The 9,151-nt window shown below is 37.7% G+C and overlaps 1 protein-coding gene and 1 long non-coding RNA gene across 3 annotated transcripts in view; both read left to right on the top strand.

The window, feature by feature from the left end:
* The window catches only part of LOC109098385 (metalloproteinase inhibitor 3-like), an 80,695-nt gene that overhangs the window by 4,051 nt on the left and 67,493 nt on the right, over positions 1-9,151 (top strand). Inside the window, exon 3 of one of the 2 annotated variants that reach the window (XR_006159417.1) lies at positions 227-257. The exons of the other annotated variant lie outside the window; for it this stretch is intronic. The gene's annotated coding sequence lies outside the window, so the exon portion shown is untranslated. Of the gene's footprint in view, positions 1-226; positions 258-9,151 lie in introns of those variants that run through there. 2 annotated transcript variants of the gene reach the window in all.
* LOC122143875 lies at positions 294-1,672 on the top strand. Its single transcript, XR_006159418.1, has 3 exons — positions 294-328; positions 1,105-1,223; positions 1,629-1,672. It is a non-coding gene; the product is annotated as an uncharacterized LOC122143875 (long non-coding RNA).

Below are 9,151 nucleotides of genomic sequence, written 5' to 3'. Positions count from 1 at the left end.
AATGTATCAACTGATAAGTAATGTGCATTACTAAAACTTCATTTGGACAACTTTTAAAGGTGATTTCTCATTTTGTTATTTTTGCACCCTAAGCTCCCAGGTTTTTCAAATGGTTGTATCCCAGTTAACTTCGGCTTTAGCATTCAGATGTATAAATCTCAAAATTTACCCTTTATGATTTTTTTTTTTTTTTTTTTTTTTTTTTTTTTTTTTTTTTTTTATCCAGACGTTTAAGCAATCAGACTAAGAAAGAGGAATTCAGGTCATCTGCTCTCCTCAAACATCATGTAGAAGTCATTCTGAAAAACTCACGAGTACCTGTTGTCAGGTAGAGTATTCTTATCTCTAGGCAGAGTTTGAGTTGAAAGTAGACACCATGATTCCACTGATGCTGGTTGTTAACATCAGTTGAGGCTGAAATATGTGCACATTATACTTTGAATTTTTAGCCCAGTTTGGAAAGGATTTGGGCTGTGACTTGACAGATTTCACAGAAGATCACATTGTGTATTCAGTTATTCAACTTCCTTCACCTTTTTTTTTTTTTTTTCTTTTTTTTTTTTTTTTCTTTCATCCAGTCTATTAATATCACAGTTTGATAATATCTACAAGATTATTTTTAGAGCACATCGTTTCACTTATGCATCTCTTAGTAACAAGACTTCGTTTCTGCATGGAGTTTGTGGTGTTTTGGGATGTTCAGAGTTTGTGTATGTTTACAAACCTCTCAGTTGTTTTAGTGTATGACATCCAGTTTTTTCCTCTGTAACATTTACAAATTAGGCACAGCATATTTGTTCAGATTTGATCTGTATTCCAGTCAGATCAATTAAGCCTTGCGTTCCTTTTAATACCTCAAAACATGCTTAAGACCTAGATAACGCACACTTCATTAAACACTAATTGACCAAAGACTAACCCTAAATCTTCAAAGAAAAGCCTAATATTATCCAGAACCTCAAACCTAAAAAAAATAAATCTCAACGGAATATGAGGGTTCAATAAGTGAGGACATCTCTACGTATGAAAATGGTTGCATATACAGTTAAAGTTCATTTTACTGTATAATTGATGCGTAAGAAAAATGTTGTTTTTCCACCTAAGGACATGTCCAGGACGGCAGGGTTGTTGTCAATTTATGTGACCTTGTGAAGCCTTGGAACAAACTCTCCCGAGTTCAAAAGGTGTCCCTCAGCATGTATCAGAGAGGCTGTGTCTGTGAGGTAATCCAAATCATACTTTTACAATTGACCGTAGTCTAACTTATTCCGAGTTCAGTGCTGTTGAAATCCATTGACTTTTCACCCCAACTAAATTTTTTTTTTTTTTGCCATTTTTGAATTGTTAAACACTCAAACCCCCTGGCTAAACCATTTCAGAATTTTTATAAAGCAAAGTTTAATGCAAAAAATAACAATGCTATGTATAAATGTATGCATATTATGATTAAACTTGTTTTTTTTGGTAGAGAAGGACTGAACTGTAACTCTTTTATTTATATAAAAAAAAAAAAAGGTCTGCAATAAAAAGGTCCCCAAAACCAGCCCCCCGAAAAGCATTAAAACAGTTTGCTGTGTTATAAATATAGATATGAATCTGGCCATCTCTCAAACTGTGATCTCTCACAGATCTCACCTTGTACTGGAGCATCCTGTTTGATTGAGATTCTTCAGAAAAAAATGTCTTACAATACCATCCTACCTGATAAAACACCATTCACGGTTCGCCAGGCAAGGGTGGCTTCTAAAGGTTGGCACAAATTCCTCTGATAACTACAATGTCTTAAAAAATGATGCCCTGAAGAATGCATCAGCCATTCAGCAGTGCATGTCCTTTTTGTTCTCCAGAATGCTTAGAACATTTTGAAGTTAATTTAAACAATTAATGAAGCCAAAAATGCATTCAGCAATACATAAATACTTTCATGGAGATGGTGCAATCAAAACCATTAAACTATTTTGCATGTAAAAGCATCTGTGTGTATTTAATGGGAAAAATGTAAGCATGTTTATATAAATATGGATGTTCTTGTACTGTAGCTTATTCATTTAGGTGGGTTTTTTTTTTTTTTTTTTTTTTTTTTCTATTCTGATGAACATTGAGTTGTGCATGGTTTAATTTTAACTCTTAACGGTCACCCGTCCCCTGTGGGATGCCGGCTTACTTCATCGTATTACAAATTTAAACTCTAACTGTCATGATAAACTATATCGCTGGAAATGACTAAGATTCCTAAATGGATATTTTACCAGTGTTTTTTAAATTCATGTAGGAAAAGATTAATTTATGATGAGTACACCTCAAATCTACATAACAGGAGTTCCCTTTCAGGAACTCGAGCTGCTCTCGAAAATGCTTGGGGAACACAAATCAGTCAAGTGGAATGGCAAAACATCACAGATGGGGGGATGTAGAGACCAGTGAGCTTAAGGTTTCCTCCAGGCTGTCAGCGCTGACTGGACTCAACTTCACTCCTGTACTGAAAACATTAGAAGAGGACCTTCGCTGCTGGCTCAATTTACCACTTTCCATCCAGGGCAGAATAGCTATAATTAAAACGACTACTCCCAAAAATAAACTACTTATTCTCAATAATCCCTACCTACTCTCACTTGGTTCAAATCTTTAGTCCATCACCCGATACTACTGGGAAAAATAAACCACCACGGCTAAAATTAAGCACTTTACAAAAACACATCTTTGGGAGGCTTCGAAGCCCCACATTTTTACCATTACTCACTAGCAAACTAACTTCAATACATATATAAATGGACTCACCCCACTCAGTCAGACATGAATATGGCTAGATATAGAACAATCACTCTGTAAAAAATTGCCCATATAGACAACCCATTTCTCAGTCAGTCCATTAAACACCACCCATGCTTCAAAGCCTTGAGAATAGTGTTGGTTCTGACAGCCTGGTGGAAATATCACCAAATCGCAAACTCCAATCAGGCTCCATCTAACCTCACCCCACATTGGAACAACCCTGACTTCACAAGCAAAAAAACCCCCACTACATTTCAATAAATGGTGTGGGATTACAAATTTATACTATTTTATATCTAGGTTCTAATGTAATAATAGATAAACTAAAAACAGTTATGTACATTGTGTATTACGTTTTGAGGTTAAGAGGATGACATTTCTAAAAAATCTAATCAGGAAGCCCAGGTGTCTTGCTAAAGACCTTTTGTCTTTATGCTTTTCCTGACCATTTGCTTTGTTGAACCTAAGGCACGGGTTGTGCCTTTGTCTCTGAGAAGGTATGTGCGAGCATTGTCAGGCTGATTGAATTGAAGACTTCCATGCATTTGAAAACACTGTTATGTTGATGAGAACAAGGCTGGGAAAATGCCAGTGTCTGGCTGATTCCTGTATTGCATTTGCATTTTATTGTTTAGATTGTCTCCACCTCCCCCTTGAATGTATATAAACTCCAAAGTATCACTGCTTTGGTTCGACTTTTGATGACTGCAGCACATTCTCAATAAAGAGTCCTGCTGAAGATTTACCCAAGTCTCCTGAATTAACGCTTCTGAGTTTCCAACAGTTTGGTGCTATACCCGATGGAAGCTTCTCATCATCATTCCAAGCTGAATTCCAGTCCTTTTCTGGTTCAACAATGATTTGGTGGTGTTACTCTATCAGACACTACCAGGCCAGTAAATGTGGTTGCTCACTCTGCTGTCGAAGTGTTAGCAAACAGCTCCAGGGTTTGGTTAACAGACTAGTTATCCCCTGCTTTGCCAGGGAAGAAGGTTTATCCTCTGTTTAGTCAGAGAAGATTAACAACTATTACAGTGTGTTAGCAAGTTGGTTATCCTATGCGTTGCCAGGGAAGGTTAAATACATTATGACGTGTATTAACTAGCTTATCCTCTACTTTGTCAGAGAGGTTATTAGTGTACCATCTGCTTTGCCAGGGAAAGTTAACAGGTTTTTATTTGTTAACAAATGTATCCTCTGCTTGTCAGGGAAGTGTTAGAAGTGTCCTGTTTTGTCACAAAGACTTAACAGAATGTTGAGAAGGAATGCTAAGCTGATTCCAACAACTAAGAAAGGTGGACTAGATACTCCTTCATGGACAGACAGTGAGTTCAAATCATTGTTAGGAGAGCACATGGACTCAATAGTGAGAGAGTCAGTCAGACTGGACTTGATAAAGAAATTTGGTATTGATCCAAAAAAAAAGTATGGTCAATTGAAGAATGTAAAAAAGGTACTTAGAGCATGTATTAGCAAGAACAATGTGAAAGGCATTATCTGCTGCCACAGAGAATTTGGTTTATCGCTAACTACACAACAGTCTCAGCGTAACTCAGAGCTTGAGGAACAGAACAAAGATCTCCGCGCTAGAGTATCCTCTTTGACTAAGAAATTGAACCGCAACAAAGCTGTAGCAAAAACTGATTTGAAAGACGTTAGTCAGCCTGATAACCATTATGCTGACTTACAAGCTTTCTTTGAAACAGATGTGGCCATCCAATCAGTAACTGATGTGCCTGTAAATTCAGTGAAGGTATGCGGCGCTAGGAGAAGATCTCAGAGAATTGAGGGACTTGAAAGTGTTGTCTTCTGTTGTCCAAGTACAAACTGTTGCCAAAACGCTAAGACCTAAAGATATAGAGAGACTATCCCAGAGCTTACCCTCAGCAAACACAGATTTTTCTGAATTTAGAAGAGCATTGATCAGCAAAATGCATCTCTATGACATGTCGTTAGCAGAAGTCACACAGTTGATGTCACAAATTCTAACTGAATCTGAATTCAACAGTTTTGAGTCTGCTGTTACTTCTGAACTACAACATGCCAGTAAAGATGAATTGAGAGAGGGAGTTCTGAGAGAGTTAAAGAACATTATTGGACCAAAAGTGAATTGGTCAAAGGTCACTAGTTGTGTACAGAAGAAGGAAGAAACTGTAAGTGAATACACTAAAAGGTTTTGTCAGTCAGCTGCAGCTTACAGTGGAATAGCTGACACTCCAGATAAGGTAATGGATCATAAAGGACCACTAGTTCGAACATGGTTCGATGGCCTTTTATCCGAGTACAGATCTGCTTTGCCATTCTTAGATCTTACATGGTCCACTGGAAGCCTGCAAAAACAACTTGGACAGGTTAGCTACTTGGGAAAGAGACTCTGATGTTAAAGCCAGAGTAAAGATTGCAGCAGCATTCTTTCAGGTCAACACAGAGAACTGACAGTTATGTACATTGTGTATTACATTTTGAGGTAAAGAGGATGACATTTCTAAAAGATCAAATCAGGAAGCCCAGGTGTCTTGCTAATTACCTTTTGTGTTTATGCTTTTCCTGACCATTTGGTTTGTTAAACTCAAGGCACAGTTTTTGTCTCTATGAATGTATGGGCGATACTGTCAGGCTGATTGAATTAGCACCTATGCATTTGAATTAGCACCTATGCATTTGAATGACACTGTTAACTTAATTAAATTTAAATTTATGCTGATGAGAACAAGGCTGGGAAAATGCTAGTGTCCGGCTGATTCCTGTATTGCATTTGTATTTTATTGTTTAGATTGTCTCCACCTCTACTGTATGTATCCCTCCCCTTGAATGTATATAAACTCCAAAGTATCACTGCTTTGGTTAGACTTTTGATGACTGCAGCGCATTCTCAATAAAGAGTCCTGCTGAAGATTACCAAGGAGTCTCCTGGTCTTCCCTTCTGAGTTTTTAACAATGGGCAGAAAAGGGCATCACACATTAATTACATTTTTCAGTCTAACAACCTGGTCTCATTTTCCTACTTAGTCCAGGAGTACGGTACTGGGAGCAATCAATTCTTGAACTATTTGCAACTCAAATCAGCTGTTTCATCTGAAATCAACACCAGAACCACCTTCACCTTCCTTGCGCAGTAGCAGATTTAGTTAATATATCCTCCCCCAAAAAAAATTCTTTCCAAAATATACAAAATTATAACCAAATTCAAATAAAACAATAACTTTACCAACAATCAAATGGGAAGAAGATCTTTCTATTGCTCCTGATGCCGTCTTTTGGACTCAAATTTGTAAAAATATTTATTCCATGACTAAAATGCCAAAACAAAAAATCATTCAAGTCAAGTCACCTTTATTTATATAGCGCTTTAAACAAAAAAGATTGTGTCAAAGCAACTGAACAACATTAATTAGGAAAACAGTGTGTCAATAATGCAAAATGACAGTTAAAGGCAGTTCATCATTGAATTCAGTGATGTCATCATGCAGCTCAGTTCAGTTTAAATAGTATCTGTGCAATAATTTCAGTATAAGACTCTTCATGGGGAAAGACTGTCTAAAATGGGATTCACATCAGAAACTTGCTCACAAAATTGTCCGGACACTTATATCCACAACACATGGCACTGCCCACCCGGCGTAAAGCACGTTTGGAAGAGCGTCCTGAATCCCTATCCACGCCTCCTGGGCTGCTGCATCTGCAGTATCCCCCTTACTCTGTCTACTGGGTGATCTATCAACTCTCAATCAGGAAATAACAAACAAAAAGAAGGGATATATAAACATTGCATTTTGCCAAAGAAAACTATCTTCAGCGAACTGGAAATCATGAAACACTATTCACATAACGCATTGGAAAAATTTGCTCACAGACTACATCTCCTTAGAACATTTTTCACCTCCTTACAACTATATACATTGGAACCACAACACTCCAGATCAGACCTCATTCAACTTCATTCCTCATTCAACAAATCTGACACTCTCATCCTAATTATTCATTTATTCACATATTATTATACATATTTATACAAGGTTTTTTGCAATGTTATGAGTGTTTTCATTGTGTGGGGGCCAAGCACCGTAGGTGCACCAGAGCACCTATTGTATCGATTAAGCGTGATTTTTTTTTCTTCGCCCGCAAGTCTATGGCAGCCATAGAACCTCTTGTGGGAAAGTTGTAGTGGCACACTGATAGAGGACAGTGTCAAGCATTAACCATAGCAAATTTGGAGTCTCTAACTCCAACTCTCTAGCGCCACCACTTGTCCAAAATTTCAATTCCTTTATGCTAATAACTTTGAACCGTAAACCACAAAATTAAAATTCTTTTTCCTCTCTGATTCCTTGGCTCATGCCAGAGTGAAAGGACACCAAAATTCAAAATGTAAGGTTTAGTTTTTTTAGCTATTTTCAATTGTTTTTGAGAAAAACCTACTTTTTTAAACTGGTCCTAGGCGGTTGGTCCGATTTTCACGAGGTTGGCTCGGATTCATCTTCTGACAATGCTGACTAAAGGATTATGGAATTCAAAGTTGATTAGATCCAATGGTTCTCGAATACCACACAAACAAATTCTCTGAAAAGCCGCCAAAAATGCTTGTGAGGCTATAACTCTGCAGCGGTTTGGCATATTGAGAACAAACTTGGTGTGTGTTATAACAAAAGCATGACCTGAGACTACCTGCAGTGTTCGGCATTGGCGCCACCTAGTGGTCGGAGATATGAAAAATGCATATTTTTGCTCATAACTTCTGAATGGTTTGGCCAAAATCACAAAACTGGTCTCTTTAGATTCGGGGTGGGTCATGCGGAGTCGAGATGATATCAATTTTCGCGTGTCAGCCATTTTAGGTGTCAGCCATTTTTGAATTATGTTTTAAAATGCTGTATTTTTTAAACGCATTATCATATCGTTACGAAAATAATTACAAAAATCTTCACTTCCATGCCCTGAAAGTACTCAAAAAGTTTAGTGGCAGCGCCACCTTGTGGTCAAAAGTTATGATGAAATTTAGAAAAATGCTAATTACTTTTGCCTACATTAGCCTTTTGTAACCGGACTGATGTTGATAGATTCCTTGGATCATGATGAGAACAACGAAACCAAACTTACCAACATTTTCTGAACATCCCATCAACCAATTTGATTCAAAAATACAAAACTGCATCTCGAACTCCTCCTAGACCGTTGGTCCGATTTTCATCAAATTTGCCTCGGATCATCTTCAGACAAAGCTGGCAAAAAGTTATGGATTTCGTGTTGCTACTTGCAACGGTTTTCGTTTAGCACATGAACGAATTTGCTGGAAAGATGCCAAACTGCCTCTGAAAGCGTATCTCTGTAAAGGTTTGACTATTTACACCAAACTTGTAGTGCCAGTGTCACTCACACTGGACCATGGCACATCAATTTGGTCACAGCCGCCAACTATTGGCAAAAGAGTAATAAAACATTCATACCTTACTTATACAATTCTAAAAATGCTATAACTTTATTGCATGGCTATGTACTGAAAAATGGTCTCAAAATATGCTTAGGTCTGCCGACAACAGACATATCAAATTTTTAGTAGGAAATCTGAAACTCCCAGTCCGCCCTTTTGATTTGTTAAATCTACTTTTTCTAAATCCTCCAACCGCGGTCCGTTTTCTCCAAACGATAGTCAGATCATCTAAGACTGTGCTGACAAAAAGTTAGCCATTTCGTGTCGATGATAAAAACTGTTTTCATACAGCACCGTTACAAATTTGGCACGGTGCCCAAAAGGTTCTGTGCTATATCTCTGCAAACGCTGTTTTGACCAATTTGCCACCAAACTTTGTATGTGTCATGTCACTACCCTGACCATGCCACATCATTTGTTAACAGCCACCACCTATTGGTCAAGAGTAATAAACCATTAAACCATAATAATTACATTTATAAAAATGATAAACTTTTATTGGCTTTAGCCTATTGCCGTGAAACTGGTCTCAAAATATTCCGTGGCTTATGCCGAAAACAAAGATGCCAAATATGCCACAGTAAGCTGAACTTCCTTTCCGCCATTTTGATTTATGCTGAAAACCTACTTTTTCGAACTCCTCATCAACGGTTAGTTCGATTTTCACCAAAATCGAGCCAGATGATCTTCAGACTGTGCTGACTAAAAGTGATGGATTTTGTGTCGATAGACAAAACCGTTTTCGCATACCACTGCAACGAATTTGAGGCATGATGCCAAAATGGCACTTTTAGCTGTATCTCTGCAGTGCTTTGGCATATTGACACTAAACTTTGTGTGTGTCATTGTCAACTCACACAGAACACACCACATCGATATGATAACAGCTCCACCTATTGGTCACACTTGATAAGCCAATAAATCACGCTACTAGAGGTTGTATTCATTTTC

This window comes from Cyprinus carpio, unplaced genomic scaffold, assembly GCF_018340385.1.
Source record: "Cyprinus carpio isolate SPL01 unplaced genomic scaffold, ASM1834038v1 S000006524, whole genome shotgun sequence".
In the NCBI taxonomy this organism is placed as follows: domain Eukaryota; kingdom Metazoa; phylum Chordata; class Actinopteri; order Cypriniformes; family Cyprinidae; genus Cyprinus; species Cyprinus carpio.
This window is presented reverse-complemented; position numbering and strand designations above follow the sequence as displayed.